We start from the raw sequence: 18,794 nt of genomic DNA on the forward strand, positions 1-18,794 counted from the left end.
AAGTGGATGGAGAAAAGTTTTTATCCCTCTCTCATGTCTTCCGACATCCAATGAGGTTGAATATTTGAAGATTCAGGACAGGTAAGTCCCTCTTCGCTCGGTGCATAAGCTATGGAATTTATATGGGGATGTGGGTGGTGCTGTGGTCTAAACCACTGAGCATCTTGGGCTTGCTAATCAGAAGTTTGGCGGTTCACATCCCTGGAACGGGGTGAGCTCCCGTTGCTCTGTCCCAGCTCCTGCCAACCTAGCAGTTCAAAAGCACACCAATGCAAGTAGATAAATAGGTACCACTCCGGTGGGAAGGTAAACGGCATTGACGTGTGCACTGGGACATGTCACAGTGTCTCATTGCGTCAGAAGCAGTTTAGTCATGTAGGCCACATGACCCGGAAAGCTGTCTGCAGACAAACGCCGGCTCCCTCGGCCTGAAAGCGAGATGAGCGCCACAGCCCCATAGTCGCCTTTGACTGGACTTAACTGTCCAGGGGTCCTTTACCTTTTACCTTTAGCCCTGTTGAAAGAACACAGGTCACAATGTGTGTGCCTTTCAGAAAAGGGCAAGTGAAATAATCAAGGGTGACTCCCTGATGATGAAACATTGCAACATTTGGGGCTTTTCAGTTTGGAGAAAAGGCAAGTCAGAGATGACATAGCATAGAGAAAGTGGACAGATATACATATTTTTTTCTCCCTCTCCTGTAACACTAGAACTTGCAGGCATCTGATGAAGCTGAATGTTGGAAGATTCAAGGCAAACAAGAGAAAACCCTTCTTCATACAGCCCATAGTTAAACTGTGGAACTCACTCCCACAAGAGGCAGTGAAAGCCATCAACTTGGATGGCGTTGAAAGAGGATTGGACAAATTCATGGCTACCAAAGTCTTCCTATCAGCCTTTGGCTGGCCTGTGTGAGAACAGGACGCTGGATGAGATGGGACTCTGGTCTGATGCCGCAGAGCTCCCCTTACATCCTCGGCTGAATTGGTAACAGAACGAACCTTTTTCAGAGTAAAGAGGAAATGCTGAGTCTCTGTGCGCAGCTGATTAGTATTCAGCAAGATCCTCAGGTGCTTAATAGGAAAGCAACACAAATCCACAACAAAACAAAACAAAGGCTTTATTAATTTGCCACCCCCTTCCCCGCAAAGTTCAGGAGCGTGAGAGTAATCACAGTATCGAATCATCACCATCATAATCATATAAAAGGCCCTCTGTCGAAAATAGTCTGTTAAGGCTCCCGGAGAGTTCAGCGGGGAAAGATTGCATTAAGATAAAGTAGATTATAACACCGGTGGACATTCAAGCCTGTCATTGTAGGGCGACTCACATTGGGAAGTCCCCAAAGCTGCTTTTAAACATGGGCAGGGGGCTGGGGCTGCTGGTAGTGGGGGTGGAAAGGAGGGTTTATAAAGGCATGTTGGGATATTGAGGTGGAAGAAGGATAATTTTTTTAAAACGTTTGTAACACTGCTGGAATGAAAAAAGAGGGATTGAGAGAGCTATGGCACTAGTCATGATGGCTTGGCTCTGCCTCCACAGTTGGAGGGGCCAATATTTCTGAATCATGGGGTGTAGCCGGGGGGGGGCAGGGGGCAGCTGGCCCCCACTAAATCAAGTGAAGAAATAAAAAATAGTTAACTAAAAGTAGAAACAGACTATTTGAAATTGGAATGCTTGCTGAGGCTACTTGTAATGCAGAATGCTCATTCGGTACCCCGCAGAGAGTTAAGACCTGACTAAGGTTGACAAAATGGGACACAGGTGGCACTGTGGGTTAAACCACAGAGCCTAGGACTTGCCGATCAGAAGGTCGGTGGTTTGAATCCCCGCGACGGGGTGAGCTCCCGTTGCTCGGTCCCTGTCCTTCCAACCTAGCAGTTCGAAAGCACATCAAAGTGCAAGTAGATAAATAGGTACCGCTCCAGCGGAAAGGTAAACGGCGTTTCCATGCGCTGCTCTGGTTCACCAGAAGCAGCTTAGTCATGCTGGCCACATGACCCGGAAGCTGTACGCCAGCTCCCTCGGCCAATAAAGCGTGATGAGCGCCGCAACCTCAGAGTCGGTCACGACTGGACCTAATGGTCAGGGGTCCCTTTACCTTTACCTTTAAGGTTGACAATGACAGGGGAGCACCTCAATGGACTTAATGAGCTTGCACATAAAAAATGGAGGAATTTGAGAAGGAAGTGCTGAAAGGGTTTTCAGCAAATCCAGGAAAACTTGTTTTAGTTTAGATTAAAAAGAAAAAGTTGAAAAAAGGCATGCTGTTTGTAATTTTGCAAAATATACTCAGGAACTTCATGAAAGGCACTCCGTGATTATTATTATTATTATTATTATTTTTTAAGGTAACTTCATGGTTTTCAGATGACTGAAGATTTTGACAGATTTTTTTCTGAGCGCTTGGGGGTCAAAAGAAAGAAATTTAAAGGAACTGTTGTGGAGACATGTCATTGTAAATCTGCTGAACAGAGGCAGATGATGGCAGGTGGGTATCGTGCCCCCACTAACATAAATCCTGATCACACGCATGTTCTGAATACAGTGGTGCCTCGCAAGATGAAATTAATTTGTTCCGCGAGTTTTTTCGTTGTGCGAGTTTTTTTGCCTTGCGAAGCACCACTGCAGTTAAACACTAACAACGGCGGGGGGGGGGGGGGAGAAGCAGGACAGCTGCCGCAGCCAGTACCTCAGACTCACCCATGCGTTGTGGCCACCGCGCGACGCGGCTGCTGGAGGGCGGCGGGGCTCAGGAGCGCGACTCCGGCTGCAACACTGGCTGCTGGCGGCAACGGCTCTCTGAGGGGAGCGCGCGAGGGGTGTGGGCAGCGGCGCGAGGCAGCCGGAAGGTCGGCTGCCAGCCGGAAGGTCAGAGGGAGCCGGAGGAGCGGGGAAGCGAGTGTGCGTGCGTGCAGTGACCGTCGCCATGACACGAGAGGCAGGGCCGTTTCGTCTAGCGAAGCTAGCCCTTAGGAAAATCCGTCTTGCGAAGCACCTCAGAAAACGAAAAACCCTTTCGTCTAGCGAGTTTTTCGTCTTCCGAGGCATTCGTCTTGCGGGGTACCACTGTACAATGTTTATTTTCCCTGACATGTTGGAAAACTGTAGAATGTTTAAATATTGGGAGGTTTTCTTTGTGAGGTGGGAGGTGTGCTATTTTTTAAATGTATTATTACTGCTTTCTTTTGAAATTTTGCGCCCCTAAGAATTTTGTGCCCAGGGCAAGCACCCCTGTTGCCCCGCCCTTGTCACACCATGATCCCTGCTGTCTCTAGGTAGGGGTGCCTGAAACCCTGGAAAGCCACTGTCAGGCAGAGTAGGCAATACAGTGGTACCTCGGGTTAAGTACTTAATTCGTTCCGGAGGTTCTCAACCTGAAACTGTTCTTAACCTGAAGCACCACTTTAGCTAATGGGACCTCCTGCTGCTGCCGCGCCGCCGGAGCACGATTTCTGTTCTCATCCTGAAGCAAAGTTCTTAACCTGAAGCACTATTTCTGGGTTAGCGTAGTCTGTAACCTGAAGCGTATGTAACCCGAGGTACCACTGTACTGAACAATGGACCACCTTGGCTCAGTGTAAGGCATCTTCCGATGTCAACCTCATCCTGAGCTGGGTGTGCAAATGACTTCTCCCGCCTCCCTCTCTCTTCCATCTTGCTTCTCCTGGGGGGAAGTCTGTGCTGGTTGCAAAGTGTTAGCAAAGCCCAATTTGCCTCTGCGCTACGTTCCTCCGCTGAAGTGTCTCCCAGATTTTATGCATCCGGCAAGTGAGGCCTGCAGAAGCCCTATTAAATATAATGCATTTTTGTCAAGATTAACCGTAATGCATGCAGAGAGAGAGAGAGAGAGAGAAAGAGAGAGAGAGAGAGAGAGAGAGAGAGAGAGAGAGAGAGAGAGACTGGGTGGAACGCCCTGGTGGCTGATATGCACATCCTCCAAACGATCTGCCAACGAGAGGGAACTAGGATGCACCGAATGGAGAAATATGTGCCATGGAGGCACAGGAAGAATGTGGGAATCCCAGCCCCAAATATTTTATGCCACTGAGCCGGGTGGTGGGCGCCCAGGCTAGCGCCCAGGCTGACTTTTGCTGTCAGGTAGTTTGGTATGGTCTTGAGGGGCAGGAAACTGCCTAGGGAACAAACAGGCCTCTGCATTGAGCAGAAACGGACTAAAACATCCGAATGACAATAATGAAAGGAACATAACAAGCCATAACCGAAACCTGAAGGCGGCGATTTTCTGCATGCAGAGAACAATGGGATTAAAAAATGCGGCTTCTTGATAGCTCAGTAGCTAGCATAATCTCAGCTGGCTGCCTTTTTAAAAGGAAGAGAAAAGAAAGAAAGCAGTTTATTTTCAGGACATCAAAGATCATTTTGTTCCCATACACAGCATAACAGGAGAAGGTTTGCATTTGCTGGGTTTCCTATGGGTAGCCAGAAATGGCCAGATGTTAGGCTCTCCCCCCTCCTCATTTAAGCCCCACAACTGTGAGGTAGGTTAGGCTGAGAGGCAGTGACCATAGCTGTCAACTTACAGATTTGAAAATAAGGGACCAGCAGCCTCGAAAATAAAGGGATCAGCAGCCAAAATAAGGGATTTTAGTCAACCAGCTGAAATACGAAGTTAAAAGGGACCAGATAATTTGGGAGAGCAGCACTGGTTTTTAGCCCTTCGTTTCCAGAGGTTGCTGCTCAAGACACCAGCTGATGAAACACTGCAATTAAATAACTTCAAGCAGCCACCACTTTTCACACAAAACGAAGTCCAAGCTACAAAGATGCTGCTGCAGTTCTGTATCTTTTCTCTCGTGCTCCATCTGCAGCTCTCAGTTCCATCAGGCGGGGCAGGAGGAAAGGGGGGGGGGGATAGCGCCCGAAGTAAACCCACAGATCAGACCATCTATGCTAGTCTACCACTACAAATCTATGGGAGAAGCGCTTGCGGTCCTTCCTCTGCTTTCCCCCTCTATGGTTAGCCCTTGGAACACCTGCCCCCTCCTCCGCCTCGTCCTCCTCTCTCTGAACTGCTTTCTCTATGGTTGCCCTCGCTCTCCTCTCAAGGCTCCTCAGCAATTCATAGGCTGTGCCAGGCTGCCCGTCTCATCTGGGTCCTTCGGCGGTGCAGCCGCAGCACGGCCTAGCGGGAGCGGCGGGGACGGGCAGAGGGGAGGTCCCAGGCAGAGACGCTCAGTTCAGCGGGTGCAAGGAGGATGACGGCGGAAGGGCCCGAGGCTCCTGCCAGTCCCGGCGGGGAGGGGCTCCCGGGGGCCAAGGCTGGTGAGGGGAGGCCGGAGGGGGGTGGGCCGGGCAGCCAAGCAACACAGTTGGTGCCTTACTCCTCCCTGGCCAGCAGGGAGGGAGGGAGAGGAGCTGCTTCCTTTGAAACCCGGGAAATTTAAGGGACATCATCAATAAGGGACAGCAGCGGGACATGGCACTGGGATAAAGGAGTTTTCCGCCAAATAAGGGACAGTTGACAGCTATGGTAGTGACTGGCCCAGCATCACCCACTGAGTGTTGTAGCTGAGTGGGGATTTGAACCCTGGTCTCCCAGGTCATGGTCTGGCACTCTAACCACTACACCACATTGAATTGCTAAACAATGTTATAACATTGGGGAAAGTGTTATATTGATTGATTAGTGAGGCTAAAATGCAAAAATGCATTATATTGGGGCAGTTTTTGTGTGTGTGTGTGTGCGTGCGCGCGCACACACACACACACACAATGTGGGTGAATTTGAATTTGAATGAGGACTTATATTGCAAACTGATGTGGGACTGTGGAAAACTGAATTTAAGATTGGGAAAAAGAGGGAGGAATTGAAATTGGCAGATTCTTTTATCCCTACTCAGCGCAGACCCATTGAAATAAATGGACCTGAACTAGCCATGTTTGCGTGGGGGTTTCTTACTGTTTAGTAATTCTAGGGACTAGCAACGAGCTGCAAATTGCTAGACAGGTGGATTGCAAAGAAAAGCAATGTAACTGTCAGAGACAGAGCTCTATGTGATGTCACTTCCCTTGAGTTACCTGGCGGGAAAAAGACAAAAGGTTTTAATTTTTTCTGATGCCTCTGAACTCATTCTTTCTTCCCACCATGCTTCTGAGGCAGACAGATGTCCATGTGGTCTACGCTCCAGTGGAGAGTCCATTTTTTAAAAACTCAATTATGTGTTTTGTAATCTAGAAGTAGAATTTGCCCGACTTATTTTGGTTACTACTGCTGCTGCTGGAATTGAGTGCAAGACTTTATGTAAGTAAACACCATTTTTATGCTTACTTTACAATCTGCTATGTGAGTCTTTTATTAAGAAAGGAAAAAGGGGGGGATCCAGACTGTTCCCACAGCCTGGCTAAATAAAAATAAGGCTATACAGCCTAGTTTCAAAGTTCCCAGTTTAATGTTGCAAGGGATGGTGTTTTAAACTCTGCTAATTGTTTTGAGTTAAACACTTAACTGATTACTTTAAATGTTCTGCACACACATGCAACAGGAAGAATAATTGCAAGACAATATATCCTATCCTGGTGGGGCTGTGGGTAAAACCTCAGCGCCTAGGACTTGCCGATCGCATGGTCGGCGGTTCGAATCCCCGTGGCGGGGTGCGCTCCCGTTGTTCGGTCCCAGCGCCTGTCAACCTAGCAGTTTGAAAGCACCTCCGGGTGCAAGTAGATAAATAGGGACCGCTTACTAGCGGGAAGGTAAACGGCGTTTCCGTGTGCAGCTCTGGCTCGCCAGAGCAGTGATGTCACGCTGGCCACGTGACCCGGAAGTGTCTCCGGACAGCGCTGGCCCCCGGCCTCTTGAGTTATATGGGCGCACAACCCTAGAGTCTGTCAAGACTGGCCCGTACGGGCAGGGGTACCTTTACCTTTATATCCTATCCTACCTACAAAATCTGTCATTTCAATGGGTCTCCTCTGGGTATAGGACTAGCTTTGGATACAAACCTTGTGTCTCTTTCTGGATTGAGTATCACGTAAGATGACTGATGGGTTTCTAAAACCCTTCCTCACCAGCATCCCTTACTCGTACACCATCTTTCTCTCCACTCTCTGAAATAATGACATGATGCACTGAGTGCCCCTGCTGCTCACATGTGCCGCCAGGAAATTGCTATATCAGGACTGCACAGCTGGAAAGAGCTCAGGGTTTGCTGGAACAGCCCAAAGCTAATAAACATCATAGCTGGGTTTCTGTAAGCCCTGTGTTCTCTTGTCTCCTACCTGTACATCATCTCCATTTTGGGAATAGGAAAATGGTATACAAGGCATTCATATCACTCTAAGGTCCCATCTGCACCATGCATTTAAAGCACTATGGTGCCACTTTGAATAGTCATGGCTTCCCCCAAATAATCCTGGGAAGTGTAGTTTGTTATGGGTGCTCGGAATTGTAGCTTTGTGGGAGAGGGCTAGTTCCCAGGTTCCTTTGGGGAAAGTCAAGTGCTTTGATTCTTCATCCTTCCATTGTTGGAGGCAGCAATGCCTCTGTGGAAGCAAAGTGTATGGTTCTGGGATCTGCAAGGCCCGAGCTGTTTTCTATCTTAAAGCCACATTTCCCATAGAGTGGAAAGGCAGGTCAAAATGAAGGTGAGTGAAAGGTGGAAGGAAGGATGGAATGTTGGGGTGCTATTGACAAGTGATGCTGCTTTCCTGCAAAGCTACTTTCTTGTTTCTTATTAACCATGTTGTGATAACTTTGTGATTCCTATATGTAAGCAGAACACCCTGTTGATCAGCTCAGAAGAGACGTCTAGCTTGAGGAGACGTTTGATCTGCTAATCATAATGCAAAACCTTGAGTTCCTTCCACACCTCTGAATAAAAGTGGATGGAAACCACAGTGAGGGAAGTGCTCTTGTGCTTGGGTCCTGAATGCGGGTTTCTCATGGATATGATTGGCCACAGTGAGAAGAGGATGCTGGACTAGGTGGGCAATTGATCTGATCCAACAGGTTCTTCTTATGTTCTTAAGAAGGCCTTAGTTATAATCACTCATTAGCCTGAATCCTGGAGGTTAGAACCCCTTCACATTTCTAACATAAATGACAAAGGTTTTGGGGAAAAGAAGACTTGGAGGGCTTCTTCCTCTGGAGAGTTTGGCTGTGTGCTGTTAAATAAGACCATCCTTGTTGACTTTGCCCAATTCCACAGGGAGCTTCTATAAAATATTGTCCAGGTAGATTATAATGGACGGCAGTGATGGTCACCAACTTGGATGGCTTTGAAAGAAGATTTGACAAATTCATGGTGGAGGATGAGACTTTCAATGGCTAGTAGCCACAATGGCTATGTTCTACCTTCACTGTTGGAGGCAGCATGCCTCTGAATACCAGTTGCTGAGAATCACATTAGGGCATATGGTTGGCAACTGTAAGAACTATCCAGAATCACTGTTCACTACGTCTGTTTGCAGACCACTTCAGCAGCGTTTGACATCATAAAACAAAGCTTTATGGCTTGTTTTCACCAGATAAGAACCTGATCCATTGCTTCTTTCAGAGACTTGCATAGTCTACAAAGATTTTCAGAGACTTATACGACTTATGTTTATTTGGTTCTATGTTTTCAAGAGAATCCATCAAGAGTGCACATTTTGTGACTTTCAGAGATTTATAAGATTTCTGTTTATTTGGTCTTGCAGAGAGTGCATATTTCATATATTTCATATCGTTCAATGTTCTGTATAGATTATATAAAGTTTATATTGACATTGCATTGTTGTACTTGGTCATTGTGTTGCCTTGGATATTACTGATGATTGTTTGCAACACAGAGGTTTAATTGTTTGGTCTTCTATGTTCTTAGCACCTTCACCTTAGCTATAAAACAGCTGTGACTTGTCATCACCCTCCCTCAATGGATCTCTGTCTGATTTCCAAGACATCTGACTGCAACAGACTCTACCCAGATATGTGTTAATTGCAGCAGTATGAGAGCTCCTATGGACTGTTCCAAGTTCTTGTCAAAAACATAGGCAAATATTTTTCAGCCTGTCATTTTTTATATATTTCAAAAAAGAACGTATCTCACAAAGCAGAGAAACTCATCCGGGTTTCCTCAACTCTGACAACCAAGCTGCCCACCCCACTCTTACCAAGTTCCTCTTCTCTGCCTTCACTATGATGTCACCATCATGAACCCATTGATGGATTCGCTGGAGACTCCCAGCCAGCGCTGATGGATTGCTCTTCAGCTTGCTGCGTGTTCCAGCCACCGCTACAGTTCACACTGTCAGATTGACAGGGCCCATAAATCACTCCAGATGGCAACCCGCTTTGAAAAGGCACGGTGGATCTTTCTGCAGGGTGCTGTCACCAGCTGTTGATGAGAGGCTGACCCCAAGGGTCAGGTGTAGTAGGATAAATGAGGATTATTAAACCAGTCCATTAGGGTCAGAGGGGCACTGTCCCACCGACTGCAGCCTGTATTCCTTCCTACGTTCAACCAGACTAGCGATAGCTCTGCTGACAGCTTCCTCCTCTTCAGTCTCATTGCTGCTCCTTGTTGAACTCAGAAGGGAGGATGGGGACAAAAATGGAATTAGTTGGGTCTGTCAGCAGCTGTGGTTCCACCTCCTATTGGCCTCTTCTTTCTTCCCTACCTGTCTCAATGGGTACCACTGTGTACTTATCTTCCTATATAACTAAAAACGTAAGGCTGTCATCACACAGCAGTTCATGTGGCTGCCAGTAGTGTGACCAGCTTCATCCTCTTTACGCTCAGTGTTACCCCTTGAAGAACTCAGCAGAGAGGAGGATGATATAGCTCTGGTTCTGACTGTCATTGGCTCTGGCTCCACCTACTGTTTGGGCTTCTTGGAGAGGGCTTTCCTCCTTGTAAGGGAAGGCTGCAGCCTTTGGGACTTTTCAGTTTAGAGAAAAGGCAGGTCAGAGGTGACATGACAGAAGGCTTTAAAGTTATGCATAGCATGGCAAAAGTGGCTAGAGGAAGGTTTGGCTCCTTCTCTCCTAACACTAAAACTCATGGGCGTCCAATGAAGCTGAATGTTGGAAGATTCAGGACGGATAAAAGAAAGTCCTTCACACAATCTATGCTGAAACTGCAGAACTCTCTCCCACAAGACACAGGAAGGGCCACCAACTTGAATGGCTTTAAAAGAGGATAAGGCTATCAGTGACTACTAGCCACAATGGCTGTGCTCTGCCTCCACAGTTAGAGGCAGCAATGCTTCTGAATATCAGTTGCTGGAAAACACAGGAAGGGAGAGTGTGGTTGTGCTTCGGTCTGGCTTGCAAAGGTTTCCCAGCAAGCATTTAGTTGGCCTCTGTGAGAACAGGATACTGGACTAGTTTAAAATTTCAGAAGTGGCAGTATGCTCTGCCCTGCCCTCAACCCTTTGCATTGCCCCCTAAACAAGAGTTTCCCTGTAGCAAAGGCGCCCTTTAAATACTGCTTTGCGCAATGGAGCTTTAATTGAGTTTCTCGCAGATTGCACCAGCAGAGAACAAAGCGCTGTTTACATTTCTATCTCCAGACAATCATGATCATTGCTTGCTGATTGATTCAGGTGAATCTTTCACTTGGTGTTCCCCTGAAGCAATTTGAGGAAGCTTTTGACTCTCAAAGGGGAGATAAGTAACTGTGCTTAGGGAGGTGTCTACTCAGCTCTCTGTGAAGCAGGGCGGCTTTGATGGTTTCCTCCCAAGAGGGGCCAGGTTCCTGGAGAACATTTGTGAATAATTAAGACCATCTGAGGAGGGTGAGTCATAGAGTGGCAACTTTCATGTGTCAGCACAACTTCTGTGCTCAGAGGCTGGAGACTGGGGCTGGATACACAACACACATTTTAAGCACATGTAAGGCATACTCCGGGACGTGGGTGGCACTGTGGGTTAAACCACAGAGCCTAGGGCTTGTCGATCAGAAGGTTGGCGGTTTGAATCCCCATGATGGGGTGAGCTTCCATTGCTCGGTCCCTGCTCCTGCCAACCTAGCAGTTCGAAAGCATGTCAAAGTGCAAGTAGATAAATAGGTACCACTCCAGCGGGAAGGTAAATGGCATTTCCGTGCGCTGCTCTGGTTTGCCAGAAGCGGCTTAGTCATGCTGGCCACATGACCCGGAAGCTGTACGCTGGCTCCCTTAGCCTATAAAGCAAGATGAGTGCCGCAACCCCAGAGTCGGCCATGACTGGACCTAATGGTCAGAGGTCCCTTTACCCCTTTATCATTAAAGCATACTCCACCTGCAACAAGACTCCTGGAACCATGATGGTTGCTATCCATGGTGCTGAAAAGATATTGACCCTCTACTACCTCGGTAATAATATGGCTCCACTGTGTTGCTGTCCATGTACACAGCCTAGGGTTCAGGAATGGGACTGGATAAAGTTGGGCCTGGGTGCCTTGTCAGCAGGATATCAGGGCATCAAATGAAAGGAAGATATCCTGTCTGGGCAAAGAAAGGTTCCTCTTTCCTGTAATGCCAGAACTGAGTGTTTCTGCCCTAGTTCAGTGGTAGGGTAAATGCTTTGCCTGCTGGAGGTCCAAAGTTTTATCCCTGGGATCTCCGGGTGAGCCTTAGACAGACTCTCAAATCCTAGATAGCTGCTGCCCATCAGTGCAGACAATACTGAGCCACGTAGGCCAACGGTCTGACTCAATATAATGCAGCTTCCTATATTCCTATAGAGGGAAGGGCCTTAGCTCACTAACAGAGTACCTGCTTTGTACGCAGAAGATCCCACGTTCAAATCCCAACATCTCCAAGCAGGGCTGGGAAGAAACTGTGCCTGATACCCTGGAGAGCCACTGCCAGTCAGTGTAGACAATACTGAACTAGATGGACCAATGAGCCTGATTCACCAGTAGGCAGGTTCCAATTGTCGGCATGCAGAGGGTCACAAGGCCAGCTGGCTAGCCCCAGCTGGGTCGTCTCCTTCCAGCCGTCCCACTGCGAAGACCCATTGGCCTCCACTCCAATGTAAATAAAAGCTTCAAAGCCAGGGCACACTATGTCAGCAGAGCGAACTGCGCACACAGAATAGGCGTGAGGTTTGTGGAAGCATACTACAACTATGGATTTGTTAATCATAAATCAGGACAAGGAAACATGTTGTCTCTCTCTTTGTCTTCTCGGAGAGACAGAGAAAACCAAAAGCTATACAGAAACGGAAGTTCCCAGCAGACTGTGCTGGAATGTAAACAGACATGTGACATGCAACAGTTCCACGTCTGTAACTAAAGGTGGAACGGAAATTCTCAACACCAATATCAGAGGCTGAACCTGGGACCTTCTGCATCCAAAGCAAATGTGCTACCACTAAGCTGCAGAGGTCAGGGTCCTTTTAAACAAAGCAGTGCCTTCTGGTGGGGACAATTTGGAGGCATTTGTGCTGCTCCTATATAAGGCTGATATACTTTAGTTCCTTCCTGCCTGAAGAATCATAAAAGCTTTGCGTTCAACTGAGTACAGCTGCAGCTTCCAGCCTGTCGTGTGCCTCACCTAAGCACCACAAACTGGGTAGAGCTAGTGTTTTTTATTTCCTGCTTGTGGTGCTTCCACAAACATCTGATCAGCTGCTGTTGAAAATTGAATGCTCGGCTAGATATGCCTTTGATCTGATCCCAGAGGACTCTTCCTGTGTTCCTTGATGCGGAAATTCTTTCTGGTGTTATACAAGCCAGGTGTAGTCAGAATGAAGGGGTGCCCAACCCTAGATTGTATTAGGGCAGGGTTTCCTTTTTTGGGGGGGGGAGGGGTGGAATAGCCACAGCTGTGCTGATTAATTTCAAGTCAATACAATTACAGCACATGGATTTCCCCAAAGAATCCTGGAAATTGTAGTTTGTTGCAGGTGCTAGGGATTGTAGCTCTGTGTGGAGTAAACTACAGTCCCCACCATTGTTGACCTGTGCTCTAAATTGCTTTTCAATATATGGTATGCACACAGCCTCAATCCCCACCCCCCTCTGTTTATAACACACTGCCTGCATCCTTTCCAATGACGTTTATTACTTTTTTTGTCATCTTAAGAGGGGTTGTTAGTCCACCTTTGGTCCCCAGCCTGCACTCCGCTGTCACCTGTGGCTCGTAGAAGTTGTCAGCATGTGACAGCGGCCACACCCCAGGAATGGCTCTGAATGACCAGCTAAACCAGATGAGGGTAGCCGATGGATCTCAAACCCTAAGTGAGTTAGGGATTTCCCATGCATGCAAAGACAAGGTCCAGTGGATTGAGCAGAGGAGACCAATAGTGGGTCAGATGGTCAAGAAGGTAGTTTCTCCACATGCTTTAGAGGGAAGTGGGGGGCAGATGAGGCTCATCAACCTGGAAAGGTAGCCCATCTTGGAGAAGGTAATCTCTGATCCTAAACCTCTACTGCTTTTTGGCTATTCTCATCCATGAGAAAGGCTTTGGAACCAGGGCCATCTTAAGCATATCCGGCGCCGTGGTGCAAAGATCCCTCCAGCGCCCCCCCCCCCCAATTTCCCAGAGTTGCCAACCTTTTTAAGGGAGGATGGTGCTGCCAGCGATGTGCCCAGCTTTGTGGGGCTGGAGGAGGCGGTGTGATGGCCTGGGATTCGGACTCGGTTGCTGAACCTGAGGAATCCCAGCCTGCACAGGATTCCCCACCTCCAGAATCTGCTGAGCCTGGGCTGGGGCTTGAGCCTGAAGGGTCTTCACCTGTGCTGGATCCTCAGGTGCAGGCACCAGCTGAGTCTGCTCTGGCTCCTGAAGTGATGGAGGACCCATTGCCTGCAGGTGCTCCACTCTCAGCCCCGTCAGGGGAGGCTGAGGTTGCCTCTGGGTCCGGTAACCCTCCAGCCTCTCCTGAGCTGCAGAGGCTCAGGGCAGAGGGAACTAAGTTCCCGCAGGAGGAGTGCTCACCTCCAAGCCAGGAGAGGCGTGTCACTTGTGGACCAGGGCTGCCCTATGCCGCAGGGCAGATAAAAGCCAGCCAGCCACAGTCCCAAGTTGCAGAAGCAACATTGTTGGTAGCCAGTTCCTGCCTGCACCTTGTCCTGCTCTTCTGCTAGAGTTCCTGACCTCACCCGACTCCCTGCCTTGGATCCAGCTTCAGCTTTGACGGACTGCCTCCATATTGCACCTTCGACCTCGGACTGGACTCGGACCTCGCCTCATGGTTAACCCCTGGGACCAGCACAGGTGGGCAGTGGCTGGAGGGCAGCTCCTTCGGTGGGGAAGAGGCGGAGGCTGGACGTGGCAGCTCCCAGCTCAGCTGGCCACTTTTTGCCATGTTGGCCACAGCAGGTGGAGGCTCTGGGTACGGCGCTGCTTTGGCGCAGCATGGCGGAGGTGGGTGAGGGCGGAAAGCTGATGCCAGGAGGCGCCTCATCCAGCCTCTGCCTCTTCCCTGCCACCCTACAGATCTTGGTGCCCTGCGCCACTAGCCTCTATGGGTAAGACACCCCTGTTTGGATCTCAGAGGAAAACTCTGTACCTGCTGCCTTGCAGGACATATTTGGAAGAAGAAAAGGCTAAGGAGTAAATTTGTGTTATGTTGTCAACTGCCCTGAGATACTATGGATAAAAGGGTGGTATACAAATGTAAAGCAAGCAAACAAACCCTACACAAAACTGGAGTGGAGTCCCTAAGGTGGTTTGATGGCATCTTGTACGCTTCCTTCTGACAATTCCTGCAGCCAAGCTGGTGCCAGATGTATTGGTCTGCTTTCCTTTGGACCACATCAGTGAGGCTGAGAGGGGGGTCTCGATATGGTGATTGGACAAACGCAAAAATTCACACAGGATTATAACTGGTGCTTATCTGCTTAAGGAGGTTATCAGAAGAGATCACAAAGAAAAAAGAAAAATATATGAATAAGATGAGATGTGGGAACAGCAAGATGGTACTGGATAGAAATATGAACATTATTTGGACAGATTTGTGGATATTAACGCAGTAGCAAGAAGATGATTGGAATCCCCTTCGGAACTTGAAATATGGGTACCCCCAACAAAAAATTTAAAATTCGGCTCTGTAATTCGGAATTATGTGATGTGATTTGATTTGATTTGATTGGTCGGTTAATAAAAAATATTTTTTTAAAAAAAGAGAGAGGGGGGGGTTTTATCATCTGGACAGCCCAGGATCTCCATACACACTGCCCAGGCTTGTGCCTTAGACAGGTCACTTCGGTACTGCTAATGCAGCAAAACCAATGCAGGAGGCAGCAGTTACGAGTTACTGGTTTCTGCAGCCACAGCAGCTGCTGTGATTCTCCAGTGGTTGGGCCAACACCCCAGGGACGCACTCGGTTTTCTTTTGAGACAGATGGATGCCAACAATGTAAGTGCTAGAAGCTTCAATTTTTATTTTTTTTTAATAAAAGAAAAGAAAGAAGAAGAGAAAGCCAGCTTCCTGAGATGCCCAGCCATTTACAGAATGCAGACAGCTAATGCTTATGTCGTCAATGCTTTGGGCACGTTAAATGATTCGAGGTCTAACGCGCCGCTTTCATGCACAGCAAGGAAAATCTCTGAAAGTACAATAAATTGATCGGGTCCCAGTGGAGACTTTTGAGCAGCAGTGGTGTTAAAAACTACCCCCTGTGTTCTGGAAAAGGAGGGTGGAAAAACAAAGAGTTCTGCAGTCAGTCCCGTACCATCCTTCCTACCCCCCCACCCCCACCCCGCTGGGAGTTGTCCGCTTGCCTTGCAAATTAACCCAGACATTCTCCCCCCCACCCTCTTCTGTTGCTGTGTGCAGGCAAGTCCTTAGAGGCGGAGGGACGGTGACGGATCGCTGCATTCCTTCCTTTTCTGACTTGCAAGGCACCAGATGACAGATGAGGTCTCTATTGTGATGGCTCCCTTTCTTTGGCTTCCTTTTGTCTGATTGCTGTTTATTAATGCTATTATTATGATTTCTGTGTCTGGAATTTTTTGACATCTTGGATTCTCAACAACGACACACACACACACACATACACGAAGCCTACCTTCACTGCCACCCCCGACAACACAACTCTAAAACCTCCCTACGAAATATGAGCCATGAATATTCAGTGTGCAAACCTCGCTTTGCAGTCATGGATTATTTATATGTGAACTAACTAAAGCATCATAAATAATAAAGCTGGAGCGATCATGGCTTAGGTTTCTCTGTGTTGTCACCCTCCCTTTCTTTTCTTGGTGCGGGCATGAAGGATTTGTTGATCCAAGGCCCTTTTTAAAAGAGCGGATCTGCTGCATGATTTTTTTTTTTTGGGGGGGGGGCAGACAGAAAGGTTTGAGGCTGCAGGTTCTGCCTCCCACAAGCACACTCACACCCCACCCTGGGTGTGTGGAGCTGGGCAGGCGTCACAAAAAAAAATCTACGCTAGCTCCCAGTACATTTCCGAGCACAATTCAAGGCGTTAGTGTTGACCTTTAATAGCCCTAAATGGCCTGAGCCCTGTATACCTGAAGGAGGGTCTCCTTCCATCCAGCACTGAGGTCTAACTCCAAGGGCCTCTGGCAGTTCCCTCACTGAGAGATGTCAAGCTGCCAGGAACTAGGCAGAGGGCCTTCTTGGTAGTGGCACCTGCCCTCATATCAGATGTCAAACAGATTTGGCATTTGACTTTTCAGCACTGTTTATCCAATATGCACGTGGAAAAGTGAGAAGGTTGTTGCTCAGTGGTAGAGCATTCAGGTTCCATCCCTGGCAGCATCTCAGGTAAGGCCTTGTCTGAGACCTTGGAGAGCTGCTGCCAGTCAGTGTAGACAATACTGAGCTAGATGGACCAAGGTAGATGGACAAATGGCAGCTTCCTGCATTCTTGGGTCTTACGGGATGAACCATAGCAATCTCCAGATACAGATGGACTAAAAAGGGCCACTGGCTTGATCCAGCAGTCTCTTCTTATGTTTTTAGGCCAGGCATGCCCTTTCTAAGATACTCCATTCCATTCCCCATCCATCCTCCTGTTTTCTATTTCTCCTCCTCTAAGTATCAGTACTAAAAAGTAGAGACATCACTTTGCCAACAAAGGTCCGTATAGTAAAAGCTATGGTTTTCCCAGTAGTGATGTATGGAAGTAAGAGCTGGACCATAAAGAAGGCTGATCGCCGAAGAATTGATGCTTTTGAATTATGGTGCTGGAGGAGACTCTTGAGAGTCCCATGGACTGCAAGAAGATCAAACCTCTCCATTCTGAAGGAGATCAGCCATGAGTGCTCACTAGAAGGACAGATCCTGAAGCTGAGGCTCCAATAGTTTGGCTACCTCATGAGAAGAGAAGACTCCCTGGAAAAGACCCTGATGTTGGGAAAGATGGAGGGCACAAGGAGAAGGGGACAACAGAGGACGAGATGGTTGGACAGTGTTCTCGAAGCTACCAGAATGAGTTTGACCAAACTGCGGGAGGCAGTGGAAGACAGGAGTGCCTGGCGTGCTCTGGTCCATGGGGTCCCGAAGAGTCGGACACAACTAAATGACTAAACAACAACAACAACAAAGTATCAGTGAGCATTCCACACCCGTTGACCATGTTGGGCTGTCTGACAACAGCGTTGTCTCTCTCTCTCTGGGCCCTTTTCCCCACAGAGGGCTTGGACTTCTGGGAACCCAAGACATCCCTGGAGGACCAGTGGAATGTCCAGAGGGTGAAAATCAAAGAAGCGAGCTCCTTCAGCAATGTTTGCAATGTGCCTTCCCTTGGGTTACAGTGACAGAAGATTGGACAAGCTCAGGGGAACTTTGAGGATGTTTTTGGAATCGGTATTCTGGAAGTTGCAAGTTCTGTTGTGCCTTTGGGAGGAATGACGTGTGTTGCACTTGAATGCACCGAACAGGAATTGGTGGGGTGTGTGCGTGTATGTGTGAGAGTCAGAAGGCGAAAATGTGTTGGTAAATTGGTTCTAAATCATTCCTCCGACAAAGCTGGTGCTGAAGGTCACTCGTAATGAAGCTGTCAGAAGGCGACTCTTGGGCAGTCAGCTGGGTGGGGTGGAGGGCGAGAAATCCTGCCTGTCAGAAGATGTTTAAAGGCGCAGGTTTTATTGAGCCGAGAAGGAGAATATGTGCATTTGTGCTCTGATCTGTCCTCCTTCCCAACACATCTAAAAAGTGAGTTTGTTTTTCTAAAGGCTTACTCTCTTATTTAATTGATTGCTAAGGATGGTTCCTCGATGGTCATTGACAGCTAGAGGCTGCTTGCTTAAATGGGCATTGATGGCTGCTAACTAGAGCAGGGGTCAGCAAACTTTTTCAGCAGGGGGCCGGTCCACTGTCCCTCAGACCTTGGGGGGGGGGGGCTGGACTATATTTTGAAAAAAATAATAATCAACGAATTCCTATGCCCCACAAATAACTCAGAGATGCATTTTAAATAAAAGCACACATTCTACTCATGTAAAAACACCAGGCAGGCCCCACAAATAACCCAGAGATGCATTTTAAATAAAAGGACACATTCTACTCATGTAAAAACATGCTGATTCCTGGACTGTCTGTGGGCTGGATTTAGAAGGCGATTGGGCCGGATCTGGCCCCCGGGCCTTAGTTTGCCTACCCATGAACTAGAGACTGTCTCTGCATCTAGGGAAGGAAGAGAGAGAGGTCAGCTCCTCCTTTTTGGGGGTTGCTTTGAAGGCGGGAATCCGGGTCCTCACAGTGACCTGGCAGTGGGCGGAGGAACACAGTCCACTTCAGGAGGATGCCTGACTGTGTCATGCCCCCCGGCTGACCAATCGGGTTTGCCTGGGGGCATGGCTACGATCGTTTAAATTGCAGCGCGGCCGGGGAAGCAGCCTCCTTTTGCCTCTATTCTAATTGCCTAAGCCAAACCGCTCACATCTGTAGCCAAT

General features: G+C 48.2%; 1 long non-coding RNA gene across 1 annotated transcript; it reads left to right on the forward strand.

The window, feature by feature from the left end:
- The first annotated feature begins 673 nt into the window (after positions 1 to 673).
- Positions 674 to 6,534, forward strand: LOC310684001. The gene is made up of 3 exons (XR_014514641.1): positions 674 to 1,071; positions 2,353 to 2,492; positions 6,201 to 6,534. It is a non-coding gene; the product is annotated as an uncharacterized lncRNA (long non-coding RNA).
- The last annotated feature ends 12,260 nt before the right edge of the window (positions 6,535 to 18,794 follow it).

The sequence above is a fragment of the Podarcis tiliguerta genome (assembly GCF_965153285.1).
Source record: "Podarcis tiliguerta genome assembly, chromosome: 8".
NCBI classification, from domain to species: Eukaryota; Metazoa; Chordata; class Lepidosauria; order Squamata; family Lacertidae; genus Podarcis; species Podarcis tiliguerta.